Here is a 21,965-nt window from a genome sequence, read left to right on the forward strand (position 1 = left end):
GCTCTGTACGAGATGGCACTTATCTCTGCTTCTCTGCAAGCTCTCTGTGGCATCTACAGTATGCTCTACATAGGGGGGGTAAAATTAAGAAAACTTTTCTCCATTTCGTTTTCTCCATTTTCGCCTGTTTGCCGTTTTCGTTTTGGGCGCCCTAACCAGGACCTTTAGATGGGTGTAGCCTTTTTACATGGCTATACCTGGTCTAAAGGAGCACAATGACACAGATAATTATGGGTGACCAGAACATTTGAATTGCAACACTGTGCGCCCATTAATTATTGCCACCCATAAAACAATTGAATTGCCCCCAATGAGAAATGAGAAAGTATACACTAAGTCAGACGTAAATGTGATTTGTACGACTAAGGAGGCCAGGACTGGGGCTGAAATGTACAGAAAGTACAGTAAGGGCAAATTTAAACTAATTTGGCCATCAGAAAGTGGCCTGGAGGAGTCTAACTTGTGGGCAGGGCCGGATTAAGGTTTATAGGGACCCCTACCAATAAAATTATTAATGAGATATGCTGGCGGAACCAACGGCTGTGGGACGATGATGGTGCCGCCCACAGAGCCATTGCACTCTGTGTGGCTGCACCAGTCACACACCACTAGGTATGGCCCAGGAATAAGGTCCCCAGCAGCACAGAGTATATCAGAAGATGAGTGATGGGTTAGTGAACACAGGTATGCATGTGATAGAGACAGTCACATGATGTGAGGAGGGGATTGGAGGAAGCAGGAAGCCACAGACTGACATGTATATAGTGGCAAAGAGTATATCAGGAGATGAGTAATAATAATGAGAGTGGCATATTAATCGTGATAAATAGTGAAATGAATACACTTTTGTGCAGACGGGGGGCATGATCGCGTGATGATGGGGGCATGCATGGCACTCATGATGAATAAGTCTTCCCTTCTTATAATGAAACAGAATCAACAATGGTCAAACGGAACTCATGCCAGAATAAACCATGTCATGTGCATAGTTCACTAGTGTCCCTGGATTTCCGGAATTTCCACTGGATACAATACACAATCCTGATCTGCTGCTCTGTGGTGGAGAATCCTCTTTAAGGGAAGTTGGGTTCCACAACTGCCACCAACCTGTATCCATAGGAGTAGCTTTCTCAAGACCAACTTCCCACTCTACCGAGATATCAGGTGGGCCGACCGAGCTTCTGTGAGAGCAGGCAATTCTCTTGGTGGAGCAAACTGGGGTGCAACGAAGCTTTGGTCCACGTAATGATGTAGAAAACATTCTCAAGTTCCACCTCTTCTTTTTACGCCTCACCTCTACATCTCCTGGAAGGTAAGCAAAGTACACATATTGTATATGTGTTCAATGTCCCCTTGGAAACAACTCTATGAATCATCTCATCCGTAGTTGGATAAAGTGGGCATCAGTTATTACTATAGTATGTTCCTCTACACCATGCTGTAACCGAAGACCTGGCACGTGGGTCTGGAGATGTTTCCTCAATAGATAATTTTTGCGGTTCTCCTGAGAATACAGAAACAGATCAGAATGAGGAACGTCATTGGATACAAACTTTGCAATATGAAGTTTTTAGCAATGAAAATGGTGCCTCCAGCCACAGTAGCAGTGCGGTAAGGAATTAAATGAGAGCAGTTACCTACTTCATCCAGTATGTGGCTATTTGTGGCTCATCTGCCAAGGTCATAACCATTGAAATTGGACCCAAATAAACTCTGTTATGAACAGTGGCAGATGTGTAAAACTAGTACCGGCTCTGAAGTCTATTTTCCCGTTATTGCTTAGGGACCAGCAATAACAAAGCAGTAGCATTTTATACTATCGCCAGCCAACACAGAGCAAATATTATTCCTCTAAAATAATCATTAACAGTTCAACGCTTAAAGTCTTGGTTTCTTCAGTGTGATAGGGCATGTAGACATACCTGTCGGCATTTATACATGCAAAAAGGAGATTTATTTTCTTACCTGGTTAAATCCTTTTCTTTGAATTCCATAGAGGACATAGGGTCAACTCTAGGGTATAAGCTGTGCAGAAGAACTGAGCACCAAACAGTTAAAGTCTTTGACTTCCCAGGGAGCCCAGAGCTTCCGTATCCCTTATACCCCACTCCCCGCCCCAGGCAAGCCAGTTAAGTAAGCAAGCCCAAGGCAGAAGCAAGAAAGGAGAAGGAAGACTGGCCCACACACCAATCCAAATACACTGAAGAGATGGACAGGGGGATCAGAAATGGAACAAATCCCTGCGCAAGCCAGGTGCATCAGTGTGGGCGTCCTGTGTCCCCTATGGAACTCGAAGAAAAGGATTTAACAAGGTAAAAAATAAATCTAATTTTCTTCTTCTTCCTTTCCATGGGGACACAGGGATGTCCCAAAGAAATTCCCCTAAGGGAAGGGATGCTCCTAAGCTGCACTGAGAACTCTCCGCCCAAATGCCGCGTCCATGGAGAAGAAGGTGTCAAAGAAATAGAAATGGATAAACGTGTGGACAGAAGATAGCTGCTCCACCGAGGCACCCCAGCGAGCTGCACAAAAAGTATCTACCTACCTGGTGGAGTGAGCAGTCACTACGGCCGGTGCAGGGAGGTCTGCCACCTCATACACATGGCGGATGGTCAAACGGAGTCAGCGGGCCAAGGTCTGCTTTGTAGCCGGCTAGTCCCGCTCATGAAAGCCATAGAGTATGAAAAGGGAATCAGACTTATGGAGAGCCTTAGGGTCTAATTCAGACCTGCTCACAAGCGCTGAGCACTCGCAAGCGGGTCGATGTTGTGGCCCTGCGCACGCACAGCGGCCGCACTGCACGTGCGCAAGCCCCGGAGCGAGAGAGAAATTCTCTGTCTCCGGGGCTCACTACAAAAGGGGTGACTGTCGATGGTGATTGACAGCTCGCACCGTTTTGTAGGCGGGGTGGGGGGGTGGTTGGCCAAATGGAGGCGTTCCCGACAGAACGCCTGCTGTTTGGGGGCGGCCCCACTGACATCAATCATGATGTCAGTGGTGAGCTTCCGGCTCTAATAGAGCCGAAAGCTCACTGGGGCTTGCGGTAGACGAGACCCTACCACAAGGGTCTCATCGCAAGCCCTGATGGTCGCGATGGTCTTGACCATCGCGACCATCAACCTGGCCACTCACTAAATATGTGGGTGGTCACCACCCTCATTCAGAGCGAGCGCTCACATTTTGCGAGCGGCTCTGAATGAGGTCCTTAGTGCGGTCCACATAGATCCGGAGGGCCCACCCCACATCCTAAGAGGCCTCCGGCAAAGGATCAGAAGAGTAAAAGGTTGGAACCACAATCTCCTAGTTGATGTGGAATCGAGAAACTACCTTTGAAAAGTGGCCAAACCGTGTCCAAAGAACAGCCCGGTCCAGGTGAAAGACCAGAAATAGATTGCGACACGGAAAGCAGAGTTTTCCTTGTGAGCCATCGAAAGTCCACCGACTCTAAAGGCTTGAAGGGAGAAGACTGAAGAGCCCTAAGCACTAAAGACAAGTCCCAAGGAGCCACTGGATGAACAAAGGGTGGCTGCATGTGGAGGACTTCCTGAAAGAAATGTCAAACAACAACACAATCCATCTCTAAAAGAGTACAGAGAGGACAGAAACCTGAACCTTCAGGAATGAAAGGCGAAGACCCAAATCCAGGCCTGCCTGCAGGAAGGAGAGAACCCGGGGAAGAGGAAAAAACTTAGGGTCCCTAGTTGGACATCAAGAGAAATAAATCCAAGCAGGTTTGCGGGTACAGAGCATGGTATGAATGACCGAACTAGAAAAACCCCTGGCCCTCAGGACGGATGTCTCAAGAGCCACCCCATCAAAGCGAGATGGGCCAGATCTGGATGGAAACACGGACCCTTAGAATGGTGCTCCAGCCGCAGCAGAAGATTCAGAGGAGCATCTATGGAGAGGCCCTAAGGGTCCATGTACCAAGCTCTCCATGGCCAATCAGGAGCCAAGAGGATCACAGTGCCGCCTTCCCATTTATATTTGCGGAGACCCCGTGGAATGAGCAAGATCTGAGGGAATATGCATATGAGACAAAAAATGCACCGAACCACTAAAGCATCCACCAAAAGAGCGCCCGGATCCCTGGTGCAAGAACCGTTCCTCGGCAGCTTGTGGTTGTGTCGAGACGCCATAAAGTTTATGTCCGTAAGGCCCCAGTGATGAACCAGAAACTGAAAAATGTCTGGATGAAGAGACCCCCTTACCCGAGTGAAAATCCTGGCAGCTGAGGAAGTCCGCTTCCCAATTCTGGACCCCTGGAATGAAGACCACCAACAGAGCCCAGTTGAGAATGCGATTCACCTCCTTCATGGTGCTGCAACTGCGAGTGCCTCCCTTATGGTGAATATTAGACTGAACCTGGACCGGACGATGCTGGAGGAGCAGTTGCGCTAGACAAAGAGCCCAAAAGACCGAGGTCAGAGCTCCAGAATGTTGACTGGAAGGTGGCTCTCCTGAACTATCCACCAACCCTGGAAAGACTGCTGGCAGGTTACAGCCCCCCACCCACACAGACTTGCATCGGTGGTGAGAAGGACCCAATCTTGAATTAAAAGGGGTGGAGCCACCACAAGAGAGAGAGCCGGCCCTCCTGAGAGAGAATTGTCTGCGACCTGATGTGGAGATAGGAAGCATTCCATCGAGTCAGAACTTTCCTCTGAAGTGGCTGGGAGTGAAACTGAGCATACTCCACCAAGTCGAAGGTAGAGACCAGTGAGCCAAGGATCCGCATGCAGGAGTGAATGGACACTCAGTGGTGATGCAAGAATCTGCGCATCTTCCTGAAGGTCGTGAATCTTGTCCGCCGGAAGGAAGTCTCGGAACAGTGGAGTCCAGTAAAGCACCCAGGTGGAGCATCTGCTGAGACGAGTTAAAGAAGACTTTATCCAATTGATGATCCACTTGTGAGATTGGAGCAGATCTATTGCCAGATGAAGATGTTCCCTGAGGACAAATGGAGACTGGGATAAGAAGATCGTCCAGGTAAGGGAAAATTCTGACACCTCTGCGCCATAAAATAAGGAGCAGCGTAAAGACCAAATGGCAAGTCGGATGAAGCGCTGGTGATTGAGCCTGGTAGGAACATGTAAGTAAGCATCCTGAATGTCCAAGGAAGGCCATGAAATCCCCCAGTTCCAGCACTAGAATAATAGAACACAGAGATTCTATGAAGAACCTGCAGACCCACAAAAAGCGGTTGAGAGCCTACAGGTTGAGTATTGGCCAAAAAGAGCCATTAGGCTTCTGAACCAAGAAGAAGTTAGCATAGAATCCCATGACTCTCAGAGCCCGGGGTACTGGGCTAATAACTCTGGAAGCCAGAACGGATAGAATGCACTCCAGCAGGGCTCACGGAAGCACTGGAAGGCCTGTGGAAGGAACTGGGTTGGAGGACGCTCCCAGAAGGTAGGGCGTAGCCCTGTGAAACAACCCTGTGTGCCAAGGCACCCGACATGGTCATCAGCCAGGTCTGCGATAAAGTAAGAAGCTGGTGTCCTACACTGGGGTCCCCCTTGCAGCCCAGGATTGTTTGTTACAGGGCTAAGAACCCTTGGTGGAAGAACCTTGGAAGCTGGAGACAAACTGGCCCTAGGCCTTTGCTTGCGTACAAAAGGAGAGACAATTAGACGTTCATAACCCAGGGTCCGCCACAGTAGGAAGAAATGCCATCTTTGATTTCGCCAGCGAGGCAATAATCTTGCACAAATCAGGACCAAATAAATTACCTCCAGAATAATGAAGAGCCGCCAGGACCTTCTGAGAATCTAAATCGGGGTGCCAGAATCAAAGCCAGAGGGCTCTCCCAACTGCAACAGAGTAAGCTGCCCCTTTGAAGTTAAGATACTAGCATCAAGGGCCACCTCATCCAGATAGGAGGCAGCCTCCTTTATATATTTTGAATACCAGAGGAGAGATCTGAGGAAACCACCGAGTCCAAGGCATAAGCAGACCGGAGGGTGGTGCTTATCCACCGGGATGGTCCGTGTTTCTCCTTATCCAGCAGTTGCTGGAAGGAGGGGGACACCTGCACCCAACCCTGAACTGACTGGAAGAGTAAACTAAGCCATAGCGGCTCCAAAGCGGGTGGCTGCAGATTAAACTTCAGAGCTGCGACAGGGAGGGCCCCTGTAAGAAGGAGGGGGAAGCATGGAATTATAAACTGTTAACCAGCTGTAACCTTGCCTGCAATAGGGAGACCGCCCAAGCCGGCTCCTGGTTATAGGCGATGGAAGGGACCTCTCGCTGTGCATCTCTGCAGTACCAGATACAGAGACCAGCCTGGACTGGATCCTGCAGGGAGAGAACCAACAGACATGTATACAACACAGGAGCTCCAACCTCCACAGGTGTAATTAAAGGGGGGAAGTGAACAACTCACCCTGTTAATACTACAAGGGCAGTGAGTGCTCAGCAGTCCAAGCCCCAGTCAGCAGGAATGAGCTTAACTGTATAATTTGATCTAAGAGTGAGGTATACAGGTAGTCAGGAGTCCAGCTATAGCTGGCTGCAATAAAATGGCCGCTTAGCGTCTCTATCAAGAGGAGGAGGATAATCTCACTGGTGGGAAGCCTCCGTGAGGGAACCCACAAGGGGTCAGGGGAGATGCTAATGGGGAGAGCCCATCTCCTCCTTCTGATATGGAGCGCCTAGGGCAATGGCCCTTACTAACAAGCAAAGCCCCACTGCTTGTGTCCTCGGGGACTAGTGGGGGTGCGGATGGCCCACCCACCCGCTTGTCAGAGACCCATTCATGGTCTCCAGTGGTGGTGGGGGAAGCCACACTAATGTGGCTCCCTGATTTCCCCTGGCGTCTGACTGCGCCTGGGGTCCTCTGTATCTGTGGAGGGCTCGGTTGAGGTTGCTGACCCAGTTGCCAGCACCACGGCCACTGGCGCCGGGGGTGGTGGAGTGGCAGCACTGAGCTTCCTATAGGACGCTCTGCGTTGTCCACTCAAAATAAAAATAAAATAAAGACTTAGGACCAAATGTAATAGGGTGAGAGTTTAGAAAGTGTGAGAGTTTAGTGGTAAACGCTCACATTAGTCGAGTTTTATCTTCAAAATGGGAAAACATCTGGATGAGATTTTATATCGTGAGAGTTTTTTGAGACTGAAAATATGCGAGTTTGTTCTGTTGCTTTGTTCTCGGACTCTATTATATTGACCGAGTTTAAAAAGTGTGAGAAAACTCTCACATTTTCAACTCTCACCCTATTACATTTGGCCCTTAGGCTGCATAAGCTGCCCCTGTTATAAATGTGCCCGGCTCCTGCCAGCACCAAACTAGAACTGGCCTGCCTGAGGCTGGGGGCGGGATATAGGGGAAAAGGAGGCTGGGCTGCCTGGGAAGTCAAAGACTTTAACTGTTTGGTGCCCAGGCCTTCTACACGGCCTATACCCCAGTGTTGTCCCTGTGTCCCCTATGGAAAGGAAGAAGAAATTACCACTATATGATCAGTGCATTGATGCACCCACAATCAGACCAAACACACCCACTTGTATATAGCCCCACCTACTTCCCTATAACATCCAACCCTTTTGAAATCTGCAAGTCTGTCCCACCAAACTCAGGATAGTTGTTAGCTATGATATACAGCTACGCTGTTAGACACAATATATAGTTACACACATTCAGTGTCTGCCCACTATTAATTGTAGCAAAGATGGAATTCCAACTTTTACTCGCTGCTGGAGATTTGGGTCTGGGGACTTTGCCCTCCTGCGTCCCCGTTTAGCCCACCCCTTATCATTAGTGATCTTTACTAAAAGTTCTATTTTAAAGCCAATAGGCCCATGCACTATACTTATACATTATAGTGACACTAGATTATGCAATGGCTTTACTCACTGGAGGCCAGGAAAAGTGCTCACCTGTGCTGTAAGGAGCTTGATCTATTCCAAGAGATTGGTTACTATTGGATTGATCTTCTGCAGAGCGTTGCAGACGTTTTTGTTCCTCATCCTCCTCTGTGATCACAAGGGAAAAAAATATCTCCATCATTATTTATTTATGCGCTCACCCCAAAGACAGAGCCCACTCTGCTTCAGAGTCACTGGGTCTTTCATATCAGCTTTCTAAAACCTGCGACAGCTGAACTATATTCCCCAAGTTGCTTATAAATCCAGAAAGAGAAGCTGATATTAGCTCCAGGATCTTACAACGCAGTTGCGCTGACACCGATGGCCATGTTCAGATGGAGAATTTGCACCCACAAAAATTCAAGGGAGATCCCGCGCCGGACTGAATAGTAACAATGTATCAAAAACCAACTTGCTTATAGATATCACTGAGATAGTCCAAGTATATACATTAGTTGCGGTGCTCCCAAGGAAAATGTAAGTATATATACACAACTATATGAGTTTAGCAAAAGTGTTAAAACTAAATTCCTATTTTGGGGCACTCGTTGTTTACAGTATTATTGGATGTTGAATTGTAAAGATAATATATATTAAAATGTAACCTTTATTGATTCCATTAAAAAATAGGGGTTTACATATCTAGACTCAGATTATAAAGATGACGAGTCTACCCCAAAACAAAAATACATTACAATCTCAAGTGGTGTAACGGCACATATTATACTCTTAAATTAATACACAGTTGCATCTGACCACCCAGGAGCTTTAAAAATGGTATGGGGAAAATCATCAACATCAATACTCCTCCATATGTCAATTAGTAATCTGTTAGAACCATGGAAAATCACAATGATGATAACAAATTGTACAACAATCCGGATGTTCTATATAATTATAAGTACATAAATAGGTATTCCGAAAAAACTCATAACATAGAGATGCATACATCTGCATTAATTCTGCAATCTTATGATACTTAAGTACCCATATATCATGTTTAATAATATCCAGAGATGCAACTATCGTGCTACACTATGAATCAGGCACTGAAAATTCTCAGAGACATTGGGCCTGATTCAGAGCCGTTCGCTATTTGTGGTCGCTCGTTTAAAAACAAGGGGTGGCTATTCAAATGATCCGTACGCACATTGCAGTCTGTTCACACCTCTAAGTCTGAACGAGCGAGCAAAACATACGCTCGTTTATTTGTTAAAAACGCCCCCTGGCCGCTCGCATCCTACGTCATGTCCGCTATTTATTAGATTAATCGAGTACATCGACCAGCGTATGAACTGCTCGCTATTCTTGTGGTTGGTGTTTGCTACCACAAATTTGCGAGCAGTTCTGGCTATAAAATAACCCAGTGACGTGGTCAATGACGCTGCTGTTTTAAATATGCACACCCATAAAACGCCCGTTTTGACCTTTAAGCACGCCTGCGTTCGGATCTCCACTCCCCATTTTCAAACACCTTCTCCTGTTACCACCCACATACGCCTCATTCTGTCATTCAAAATAGCAGGCCCTCGCTATATTGCGTACCAACGATTTTCGGCCGCACTGACTGGTTCGCGCATGCGTACTAAAAACCGTACGCATGCGCAGATGTGCAAACATCGCTCGGAACGAGCGTACTGCCGCTAACGAGCGGCTCTGAATGAGGGCCATTGTCTGTTCACATAATACCTACAGTATTAATTGTAATCAAGCTGAAATATATTTGACACATTTATAAACTGCTCCTGAAAAAACATACAGTTTATACTATGTTGCAGATTATGAGTGATGAAATCAATCACAAAACCGGTCTCCTATAACAGAGTCATACATAGTCAATGGGTTTGTTTTTATAGGAAGGAACACTGTAACAGCGTTGTGTAGGTTAAGTACATAGAAAAAGGGTAGTAAAGAATCGTAGATGTTAAGAACAATAATTCAAATATTGCATCTGTGGGTATTACATTCAGCTAAAATAGATAGAAGTATGGCACTAAAATGTCTCCGTCCCCTCTGCTGTCGGGTGTCTTCCTAGAGAGGACACCGGATGAGAGAGGGACTCCGACAGTGCTGATGGAGAAAAAATGTTAAGCGAGAGTGAGAGGTCCCGTGCCAGGTGTTAGATGGTCTCTGTTACCGACGGCATTGCAGAGACCAAATTCGCCGTGGGAGTGTCACTCGCACAGAAGGAAGATACCTGTTGTGTGTAGAGACAGCTTGGAGGTCTCCAGGGTGGCCATTGGGCTGGTGAAATCTCTGATGGTGCAACTAATATGTCCACTGGTGTGTCTTAATGTGCACAATGGCGGATTAGCACGGGAGCCGGAGACATTATCATAAAGATGCAGTCGCGCTGCGGTACAAAATACAGTTGCGGCTGCAATAGCGTGTACCTCTGTGTCAGGTCCTCTATGGGGCTGTTTACAAACTGCGAAATTGTAAAAATTTAATGCACCTTTATTTTGAGCAAATGCACCTGGTTTTCTGGAGAAGTAGTGAACGTGGATCTGGAGGCCAGGATGGCTGGCAGGATGGCAGTGTCTATGGTGCAAATGTTAATAAAAGCTGGGGGGAGTCGATGGGGATGGAAGGTGTGGATTACATTTTTGCACAAAATTAGACAAAGGGGTAAAGAGTTTGTCTAATTTGTCACACAGCTTCCCTTCAATCTGACTTTTCCACCAATGGTCAGGTCTCAATTTGGGATGCACTTTGCACCTTCCAGCTGGACTGCTGCTGAAAAGCGTATAGACGTCCTTTGGTCAACATAATTAAATGTTTCAAACACAGGTTTGATTCAGAGATGTCCGTTATCCTGACGGTTAGCAATCAGCTCCGATGTTTGTGTGTCTGCGCAGGCACGGCTCCTGTATATAATGGGGCCTGCAAGCTTTCTCGCAGCCCCCCACCCCCTTTGATTGACATGCTGCAGCATTTAGGCTGGTGACCGGAACCGTTCTCCCAAACTAGGCGTGTCACCCCTGTTTTGGAGGATTTGGGAGCCCAGAATCTGCGTCAGCAGATGCAGACTTTCTGGACCCGACTGTCCCTGTCGGTCAGCCGAGCTGTGAAGGTCTCAGCTTATGCAGCCAAAGCGTCAAACAACACGACTGATGGTCACGATGGTTGTGATGGTGATCCGAGGTAGCATCTACGGACGCTGCACTCAGGGCCTGATTCAGTTTGGATCGCTATATTGCTTATACGCATGCTAATATCAGCAGTGATATGTAAATGTTTGCATTCGCATTGCGATCGCAGCCTGACATAAGGACGCCCACTTCCCCTTACTCACATCCGTATACTTTGGCAACATAGCAAGATAATCGGTAACATCGAGTAACATCGAATCCATACGCGCAATTAAGGCAGGTCAGGCCTCACTCAGGAATTGCTTACTTCAGTGCATGCTATGAGCCCTCAGGCAATGTAGGGTATCGCAGTGACTAATTTGTGTACACCTCTGTAACGGCGTTCAAACGCACAGGCACGCCTGCATTGGCCCGACCACCCCCCATCACCACCTACAAACGGCACTTCCTGTCAGTCACTCTACGATGGGTCTGCGTAGCCTCTGCGATTGCACCCCCGATCGCAGTAGCTGGTTCGCGCACGCATGCACAGTGCGGATTAATCAGCAGATTGCATGCGTATAAGCAACTGCGTTCCTTGCTGAATCAAGCCCTCAGATGGCAAATGCAACGCAGGAGGTGACTATGTCCTACAGACACCTCGCGTCGCAGTTACATTTTGTTGGACAGTATGGCACATCCGCTTCCCTGCAGCTGCACAATACCGTCCGTCACTGAATCAGACCTTGGTCGCAGCGCTGGGATCGCAGATGCAGCAAGGAAAGAGGTGACTGTTTCCTACAGACACCTCCTTCTGCATTTGCATTTGAGATGGACGGAATTGCACAGTCGCTTGTGTACAGCTCTACAATTCCGTCCATCTCTGAATCACACAGATACCTCAGCAGTAATAAGTCTGTAACAACTTTATGTTTGGATGAGACATAATACACCATCTCTATATAAAATGTATATTTCATTCACTATAGAAGCTGCTGTGTTTTGATCCCCCCTTTCCATATTACATATTACCTACTTGCTTATACTCTTGGAATATCAGGGGAAGGGCTCTCGGGAGAGTGGACAGCCCTCCTACATCCTGCCCACTTCTCCAGTAAAGTGAGTGGGGCTTGGGGGTGATGATGCATTACCTTTAAATCATGTCGTCCTGGCCAGGACCCCAGTGATGTAATGGCCGCAATGACAATGGACCTCATTCAGACCCGCTTGCAAGTGCCTGAGCGCTCGCAAGCGGGTCGATGTTTGGCTGTGCGCACGCGCAGCGTCCGCACTGCACAGCGTCCGCACTGCGCGTGCGCAAGCCCCGGAGCGAGAGAGAAATTCTCTGGCTCCGTGGCTCACTACAAAAGGGCTGGCTGTCGATGTTGATCGATAGCTTGCCCGTTTTGTAGGCGTGGCGGGGGGGTGGCTTCACAAACAGAGGCGTTCCCAAGCGAACGCCTGCCGTTTGTGGGCGGCCCCACTGACATCACCAGTGATGTCAGTGGGAGAGCTTCCGGCTCTATTAGATCTGATAGCTCTCTGGGGCTTGCGGCAGACGAGACCCTACCACAAGGGTCTCGTCGCAAGCCCCGATGGTCGCGATGGTCTTGACCATCGCGACCATCATCCTGGCCGCTCGTAACCCTGGTAACCCACAGCCTAGTGAGCGGCCAGGAGGCCGGATCATTTTTTAGATGCGGCCGACCTCATTCAGAGCGAGCACTCGCAGTTTGCGAGCGGCTCTGAATGAGGTCCAATGTTTTCAGCGATATGCACAGCAAGAGACATTGGACCTCATTCAGACTCGCTTGCAAGCGCTGAGCGCTCGCAAGTGGGTCGATGTTTAGACCCTGCGCCCACGCAGCAACCACACATGCAGCGACCGCACTGCGTGTGCGCAAGCCCCGAAGCGAGATAGAAATTCTCTCGCTCCGGAGCTCACTACAGGAGGGGAGGCTGTCGATGTTGATCGACAGCTTGCCCCATTTTGTAGGCGTGGCGGGGGGGTGGTTTCACAATGGAGGCGTTCCTTAAGGAATGCCTGCCGTTTTGTGGGCGGCCGCACTGACATCAGCAGTGATGTCAGTGGGGAGCTTCCTGCTCGATCAGAGCAAGAAGCTCCCTGGGGCTTGCGGTTGCCAAGACCCAACCTTAGGGTCTCGTCGCAAGCCCCGATGGTCGCGATGGTCTTAACCATCGCGACCATCAACCTGGTCGGTCGCTAAAGCTGTGGTTGGTAACCCACAGCTTAGCTAGCGACCAGGAGGCCGCACTTCAAAATACAAGCGGCCGCCCACATTCAGAACAAGCACTCGCATTTTGCGAGCACCTCTGAATGAGGGCCATTAAGTACAGTACATGTGCTCAGAATGGGCTATTAATCCCTATGTTTTATCAAAGGTGAAAATGGGGAAATGAAAATCCCCCACACATGGAGCAATAGAGCGGCTGATCCGACGATATCGCTGCTATATTGTACCATGTGTTGGCATGATATTGTCCACTGCGCACTCCCGTGGGGTCGTCCGTTGCTCCTCCAGATCTTTCTGCTTGTTCAGTTGATCTGGGGGATCGATGAACGATCCCATGAAGTGCTATGCGGGTGGGGGAGGGGGTGCCAGCATATCGGGCAGTTGGCCACCGGTCGCTACGTGTGTGGGGATCCCCTGATATGTCGGCCGTCGCATCGCAAGGTGCATATGGCACCGTGTATGGGGCCCTTTACTCTTAAGTGGGCAAAGAAAAAAAATATATTAAAATGGTATCATTATATGAAAACTGAAGTGACTGACTTTTAGTTAATTAGGTTCACACTAGTTGGGAAACCTACTGTACTAAAGTCATCAGTGTCAGCAGAATGAAAAGAAATCATTCTCCTGGTAAGAGCAAAGAGTGTCCTAGGAAATTCATCCAAGGTAAACATTACCAGCACCCAGGCTGTATCCTCTACTTACGTGGATGAGTCTTTGAAAATGGCTTTCCCATAATATACGATCTGAAGAAGAGAAAAAAACACGAAAGTGGTCAGTTTTATATGCTAAATATCTGCTGCTCTATATGTACCTGTTCCTCCCGTCTGCTCCTGCCCCTGAGATTGAAGCGCACGTGTAGGTGTCTGCAGGGCTATTTTTCGGGAAAAATAGGTTCAAGAACTGTGGGTGAAGCTACTGGGGGAGGAGCTATAGAAAAACAATGATATTATATATATTTATATATACATATATATAGTATTTAGAAAATAAGGCACTCAAAAGGGCCTTTAAAATAAAACTTATCTTATGGAAAATACATTTTGGCCCAGGACATTACGTCATCGTTAATGAGAGGTTCAGGATCCTGCTGAAAATTAGCACTGGGTGTCTGGACACGACAGAGTTTCTACGTTAAGGAGAAGTCATGGATTTTTGTTCTTACAATTGTACATTATCTAGAATTTCCTGTAGTGGCAGCGACCACAAACCTTTCTAATACATTGTCCATGTTTTATTGAAGCTCCATTATATAACAACAATGCAATTAATAGGCAGGGCCGGAACAGTTCATCTCCTGTCCATATTGTTAAATTTGGATAGGGGCCCTGTGAAGCTGTACAGGCCTCTGAAAAGTGCAGGACGAAGACCAGATGTCACACATCAGAGAGGAACATCTCTTTTCCCCGGATTTTCTATCAGGCCCAACAAGCCGAATAAGGTTGCTATAATAAAAGCAGAAGCGCTTTCTGCTAATGGCAGCCCTGGGGGGGGGGGTGAGACACCTCCCATTGGGACTGCCTGTCTGATGTGTGATTAGCAGAAAGCTAATCACACGTCACAACGGTGGGCTGCTAATTCACATACAGAGGGGAGCTGCAGCCCCTAGGTAAAATCCGCCACTGTATATGACTCTGAATCACTAGGAAGACAGAAAGCATTTTATATACCTGTCAGAATGCAATCTTCTAGGCCCCATATAGACATTGAGTTGTTGGTGATGGGTTGGCAGTTGGCCTCATCTAGACATTGAGTTGTTGTTATGGGCTGGCAGTTGGACCTCATCTAGACATTGAGTTGTTGGTGAAGGGCTGGCAGTTGACCCCTATCTAAGCCATGAGTGGTTAGTAATAGGTTGGCAGTTGGACTCTATCTAGGCATTGAGTTGTTGGTAATAGGCTGGCAGTTGGCCCCCATCTAAGCCATGAGTTGTTAGTAATAGGCTGGCAGTTGGCCTCTATTTAGGCATTGAGTTATTGGCAATGGGCTGGAAGTTGTCCCCCATCTAAACCTTGAATTGTTGGTGATGCACTTGCAGTTGTCCCCCATCTAAGTCTTCAGTTTTTGGAGGTGGGCTGGCAGCTGGCCCCCACCTAAGCCATGAGTTGTTGGTGATGAGCTGGCAGCTGGCCCCCACTTTAACGTTGAGTTGTTGGTGATGGGGTGGCAGTTGGCCCCCAACTACGCATTGAATTGCTGGCTTGGGCTGGCCACTGACCCCCAACTAAGTCTTGAGTTGTTACTGATAGGCTGGCAGTTGGCTCCCATTTAGGTATTGAGTTGCTGGTAATGGGCTGGAAGTTGGTCCCCATCTAGGCATTGAGTTGTTGGTGACAGGCTGGCAGATGACCGCCATCTTATCCTTGAGTTGTTGGTGATAAACTGGCTATTGGCCCCCAGCTAGGTATTGAGAAGGGAGGAGTTAATCTAAGTACGTCCTCATAACCGCTACATGCGCCCTTGAACTATCAGGACTGGTCAGTGTAAGTTATGGTGGGGGAAGGGGAGGAAAAGGGGAAGGAAAGTACAGTATACAAATAAAATAGTAGCCATTCCACCAGAGCATGTAAGTGAAAAAGCACTGCCGTGTACAGAGAGTAACATATGTGGTCTGGGGGTACCTTTGGCCTGTGGCGGAGGGGTAGCTAACATATAATAAGGCACTGTTTATGCAGTAAGAATAAACTATTGAGAAAGTGAACATTTATATAACTCTAATGAGTCAAACGCTCTATCAGAAATTCACCTCTAGCAACAACAATATTCAAAAGAGCCTAATGCCCAACGATAGTATCATAAGCACAATCTGGAACGACACAAAACTAAGAGGAGCGCAAACAAACAGGCAATAAGCAAAGAGCAATTAATCCTCAGTGCACTTACGTAATTGCGCCTGGCCAATAGCAAGTGCAAGAAACACACAACGGGCGTACATATTACTGGTCTGCATGTGTGTGAAAAACCATTACTGAACCCTGTCTACTGGTGAAGGCCCCCTCACACTTCCATTCCACGTCTACAATCATAAGGTTTAACCCGTGCAAAATGAGTGGGGTGTGCATAGGCATATACGTGCACAGACGGTGCCTCACAGTACTGAGGTCGTGGGTTCGATACCCACTACGGCTCTAACTGTTTAGAGTCTGTATCTTCTCCCTGTGCTTGCGTGGGTTTCCTCCGGGTACTCCGGTTTCCTCCCACACTCCAAAAATATACTGGTAGGTTAATTGGCTCCCAACAAAAATTAACCCTAGTGTGTGTGAGCATGTGATAGGGAACATAGGCCCTCATTCAGAGCCGGACGCTATTTGCGGTCGTTCGTTTAAAAACAAGGGGTGGCTATTCAAATGATCCGTACGCACATTGCAGTCTGTTCACACCTCTAAGTCTGAACGAACGAGCAAAACATACGCTCGTTTATTTGTTAAAAACGCCCCCTGGCCGCACGCATCCTACGTCATGTCCGCTATTTATTAGATTAATCGAGTACATCGACCAGCGTATGAACTGCTCGCTATTCTTGTGGTTGGTGTTTGCTACCACAAATTTGCGAGCAGTTCTGGCTCTAAAATAACCCAGTGACGTGGTCAATGACGCTGCTGTTTTAAATATACACACCCATAAAACGCCCGTTTTGACCTTTAAGCACGCCTGCGTTCGGATCTCCACTCCCCATTTTCAAGCACCTTCCCCTGTTACCACCCACATACGCCTCATTCTGTCACTCAAAATAGCAGGCACTCGCTATATAGCGTACAAACGATTTTCGGCCGCACTGACTGGTTCGCGCATGCGTACTAAAAAGCGTACGCATGCGCAGATGTGCAAACATCGCTCGGAACGAGCGTACTGCCGCTAACGAGCGGCTCTGAATGAGGGCCATAGAGTGTAAGCTCCACTGGGGCAGGGACAGATGTGCTAAATATTCTCTGTAAAGCACTGCGGAATATGTGTGCGCTATATAAATAACTGGTAATAATAATTCACTTTCTAAGCATTCAGAGTGAAATCAGCCAAGGTATGCAATGCTGCCTGGTGTAGTACAAACTCTGCATCATGCCCAATATGTTTATCATCTATAGTCAGACGTGGCTTATTGTATAGTAGCATCTGAAGCACGCTTTTGATTTTGGGGATCTTTCGGTTATGACCCTCTCTCTATTCCTTTTACTTCTCTCAGTCAGTGTTGATCTTCTGTTGGGATAAATAGGTTTTGTTGATAGCCACTAAATCAACAGTGACTATGGGGTCTATGTACTAAGCCTTGGAGAGAGATAAAGTGGACAAAGGCCCTCATTCAGAGGCGGTCGGAGGATGCAAGGGGTCGCTCAGAAACTGGGTGGCCGCTTGCATCCTGACCGCCCGCCTCTGTTTCGGTCGTTAGGCTGTGGGTTTACGCCTCCGTTTGGGCTGCCACCCCCCCGGCCCGCCTTCCAAACGGGACGAGCTGTCAATCAACATCGACAGCACGCCCCCTTTGGAAAGAGACCCGCTACGACCGGCGCTGTCGGTCGTAGCGGGTCTCACGCATGCGCACGAAGGAGCTGGCTCCCTCGTGCACATGCGCAGTGGACAAACATCGAGGCGGCCGTGCGGTCATAGACCGTACGGCCGCCTCTGAATGAAGTCCAAAGTACCAACCAATCAGCTCCTAACTTTTCAAACACAGCCTGTAATGTGAGTTAGGAGCTGATTGGTTGGTACTTTATCTCCATCCGAAGCTTAGTACATTGGGCCCGATTCAGACCCGCTCGCCAGGATGCATTCGCACGCAGTCGTCAGCAGCCAGAGTATGCAAATCCCACAATCGCACGGCAAGGCATTAGCACCCCAACTATGTCTTGGCGTGCGATCGCGGTGTGTATTTAGACGCCTATCACAAGACGCCCACTTTCCCTTAGTAACACACGTCATCTCCAGGAAGTGTATTAAACAATTGGTAACATCGGCTGACATCGGACCCATACGCAGCACTTGTGGCTGACCATACCCTGCCGCAAGCACTGCGAGTGCTGCAGTGTGTAATTCAGCCATGTGATGTGTAATATGACGCTGTATCTTAATTACGCACGCCTCTGAAATGGCGTTCAGACGCACCGACACGCCTGCGTTCGCACCACGACCCCCATTACCATCGACCAACCCCTGCCACCACCCGCAAACGTCTCATCCTGTCACTCTTGCTTGCGGAGCGTCTGTGTACAGGGGGCAATCGCTTTGCGATCACATGGATTAGTTCACTCATGCACACTGCGTCTTATATGCATGCGCAGATTGCAAACATCGGCAGGCTACGTGCGAACACAGCCTAGCGCACGGGTCTGAATCAGGCCCATAGACCCCAATGTATCCCATCGCCCAGTATATAGCCTAATGTGTACCCAGCCTAACAGTCATTTATCTAGCACAGTCTATGAAATGACAGTTAAGGTGCATACACACACAACGATTTTTTTGAACGATTATCGGTAACGATATCGTTTATCGTTCAATCACTTTCTGAGTTAAAACGATGTATGATTATCGTTCATGCGCGTTCACGTTTGTAGTTTGTAGTTCAGTCAGACTGACCAACTCAACGATTTTCATTAAGTTAACATGCAAAAATCATTTGCAGTTCAAAAAAATTGTTCATTACATTTAGTAAACGATTTTCGTTCATTTTTCCCCTGAAAAAATGAACGAAAATCGTTTACTAAAATTGTTCATTTACTAAATTGTTGTGTGTGTATGCACCTTTAGAAGTAACTTCATACCCTTCTGTTTGTAATCGTTAGCTCATTATCTCATTATTGAGTGGCTTTTAGGGATGTGCAGGCTCGGATAGGTTCGAGTTTGCACGTGGAGTTCGGATTTTTCCCTCCAAAAAAACGGAACTCAGAACGAGGCAAAACGTCATCTTACATGGACGAACATCATCATTCCTGGACAAAAGACCAGGAATGATGATGTTCGTCCATGTAAGATGACGTTTTGCCTCGTTCTGAGTTCCGTTTTTTTGGAGGGAAAAATCCGAACTCCACGTGCAAACTCGAACCTATCCGAGCCTGCACATCCCTACTTTTTACTGTTTATTATGTGCTATTATGTGATTGGTGTGTGTTACATTATCTTGCTGATTATATGACAGTGCTCTTGTTCTATATTTCATTTTAATACATCATATGTACATCATAGGTTCGCCTTTTAGTAATAATTTATCAGCAGCCATTTTGCACAAGTGTTACAGGCTATAACAAACAAATCTGACAAGGAAGCAGGAAGGAGCTGGGGACCGCGAGTGATGGGCTTGGAGGGCCGCAGTAAATATCCGTAAACTGTTTTAAAACGTTGCCAACTATGTACTGTCACACACATACTGTAATTACTACAAAAGGAATTACAGCACCCCGGGGGTAATGAGATTTAATGGTAGGGTGTGAATCGCTGTACTATGCCAGCAGAAAATGCAAATAAGTCATGAGGGCTGCGACTGAAAGCCCAAAATGGCCACTTCCCGCCAGATCTATCATTCTTGTTCCCGCGTTGTGCTTATATACTGCTTTCACCACAGGTTTATTAACTATCTACTGTATGGATAAAATATACGACATATGCAAAACGTTTCTTTTAGAAACTCTTTAAATGCCAAATTAACCCATACGGCACGCATTTGGGTTTTCGTCACTGTTTAACCCTAGAGCCGAATTGAAGCGATATAATATAATGACACCTTTTTTAAAAAAAGACTTTCAATACATTGATCACTCGTCTATAAACATGACAGAGGGGTCTATGTACTAAGCCTTGCAGAGAGATAAAGTACCAACTAATCTGCTACAAGCTGTGTTTGAAAAATGAGAGTTAGGAGCTGGTTGGTTGCTACGTAATTTCTCTCCACTATCTCTCTCTCTCTCCAAGGCTTCCTCCATCTCCCCCAGAATGTGCAATACGGACAATAACGGACATTGAGCAACTGCTTCCACCCAACAACAAGCTACGTATTTACCTTTCTGATTCAGTTTGCAGACATGCTGCATAGCAGGAAGTACCGTATGCCGGATGGAGAAGAAAAAACAAAGTTCTGCGAGAATTGAAGGTACGTCACGTGCGTTTCATTTATTAGAAGCCCCTCCCATTTTGGTGGAATCCTAAGCTTCAGGGTTAGGCAATGTGTGGATCTCCACGTCCCAGCATGCCCTGCTATAGTTTTGCGGTTAGGACGAGCTATAACCGTGGCAGGGGATGCCGGGATGTGTAGTTCCACAGCGAGAGTGTCACACGCTGCTTACCCTGGATTAACCATACAGGCACCTGCTTAGAGCACAGCTTGTCAAGGTGGGGGGGGGGGGGGGGGGGAGAGGGAGATAAATTCTTTTGACCAGTTTGCAAGAAAGCTATAACTGCTTATTTACGCAGTCAAGACAATGGCGAAGAAGGGTCGGTGGTATAATAGGACACATTATGGTCGGTAGATGTGAAGAAAGTGGAGAAGTTGCCAATAGCAACCAATCAACTTCCAAGTTAGCATTTATCAAGTAGATTCTATAAAATGATAGGTAGAAGCTGATTGGTTGCTATGGACACATTCTCCACTGGTCATTTCTCCATTCTTTTTAAAGAGTGTTTTTTTTTTTTCTACGACACTACAGGCTGGAGACACAGCTCGCCCTTACTCTCAGCCCTATTTGTTCTTTACATTTAGGGGTACAGAGAAGCTACGGCACCTACCTGGCTGAGAGGTAGGTACCATGATCCTGAGATAAAGTACTCTTAGGAACATCAGTGGAGCTCAGCACCATAGCAGACATGTTTATATTATCCTGGAACATTGGGGGGGGAGGGGGGAGACTGACTATTTGTCTGACAACGTTAATTTAAAAAAAAAATCCCAACCAAGCTACAGTCATTACAGTCTTTGTGTATACAGATGTCCATCTTGCAATTTAAGCAATATATCAGAGTAAATGAAACCATCATTAAAATAAATGTTCATTTTCATACCCAATGGAGCTAGTAAATGTATGCACTTTATATTGTTCCCCAGTACTCAGCATTTCCATACATACTGTAGTAGAGTCCATGTATTAAAATATTGGAGACACACATTGAAAGTGAACCATCGAGAATTTAGTTTTTTACTTTATTAGAAAAAAAAACATGACACTGAGGATTTATTATAGTATCTTTAATGTCATTCAAGCAGATGTATATAGCATAATAATAATATGACAAACACAAACCATGGCCAGCATTGCTCTCCAGCCATCCATTACACTGTGCTGCAATCTCCATATCATCATCAGCTGGCTTGTAAAAAAATAAAGTACAGTCTATCATTATATTTATGCATTGGTTGCTTTGCTAGACTGTGTGTATTACTTGCCGCGATGCTTATAATGTACGGTACCCCATTTCAGAAGTGGGTTACAATAGGGGCATTTGGCATAGTAGTAGCCCATTGCAGAAGCCTGTAATCAGTGCAGCTATGGGCGTAAGGTCTGATTGTGGCTGGCAGACTTCTGTACATCGGTGGTTCCCAAACCCGGTCCTCAGGACCCCACACAGGTCACGTTTTTCAGGTCACCCAGCAGGTACACAGGTGTAGTCATTACTCACTGACACATTTTAAAAGATCCATAGGCGGAGCTACTTATTTCACTTGTGATCTGTGAGGAGTCCTGGAAAACAATCACTGTTTGGGGTCCTGAGGACCGAGTATGAGAACCTGTGTTCTACATCAGTAGTTCCCAAACTTGGTACTCAAGGCACCCTAACAGTTCAGGTTTTAAACTGAC

At 47.1% G+C, this 21,965-nt stretch overlaps 1 long non-coding RNA gene across 1 annotated transcript; it reads right to left on the reverse strand.

Moving 5' to 3' along the window:
• Positions 1–1,194: 1,194 nt before the first annotated feature.
• On the reverse strand, positions 1,195–20,193 carry LOC148505533 (uncharacterized). Its single transcript, XR_015869883.1, has 4 exons — positions 20,177–20,193; positions 13,894–13,934; positions 7,878–7,973; positions 1,195–1,504 (listed from the first exon to the last, which is right to left on the reverse strand). It is a non-coding gene; the product is annotated as an uncharacterized LOC148505533 (long non-coding RNA).
• Between the last annotated feature and the right edge of the window lie 1,772 nt (positions 20,194–21,965).

Source organism: Taudactylus pleione, unplaced genomic scaffold, assembly GCF_031769625.1.
Source record: "Taudactylus pleione unplaced genomic scaffold, aTauple2 ptg000451l, whole genome shotgun sequence".
Lineage (NCBI taxonomy): Eukaryota > Metazoa > Chordata > Amphibia > Anura > Myobatrachidae > Taudactylus > Taudactylus pleione.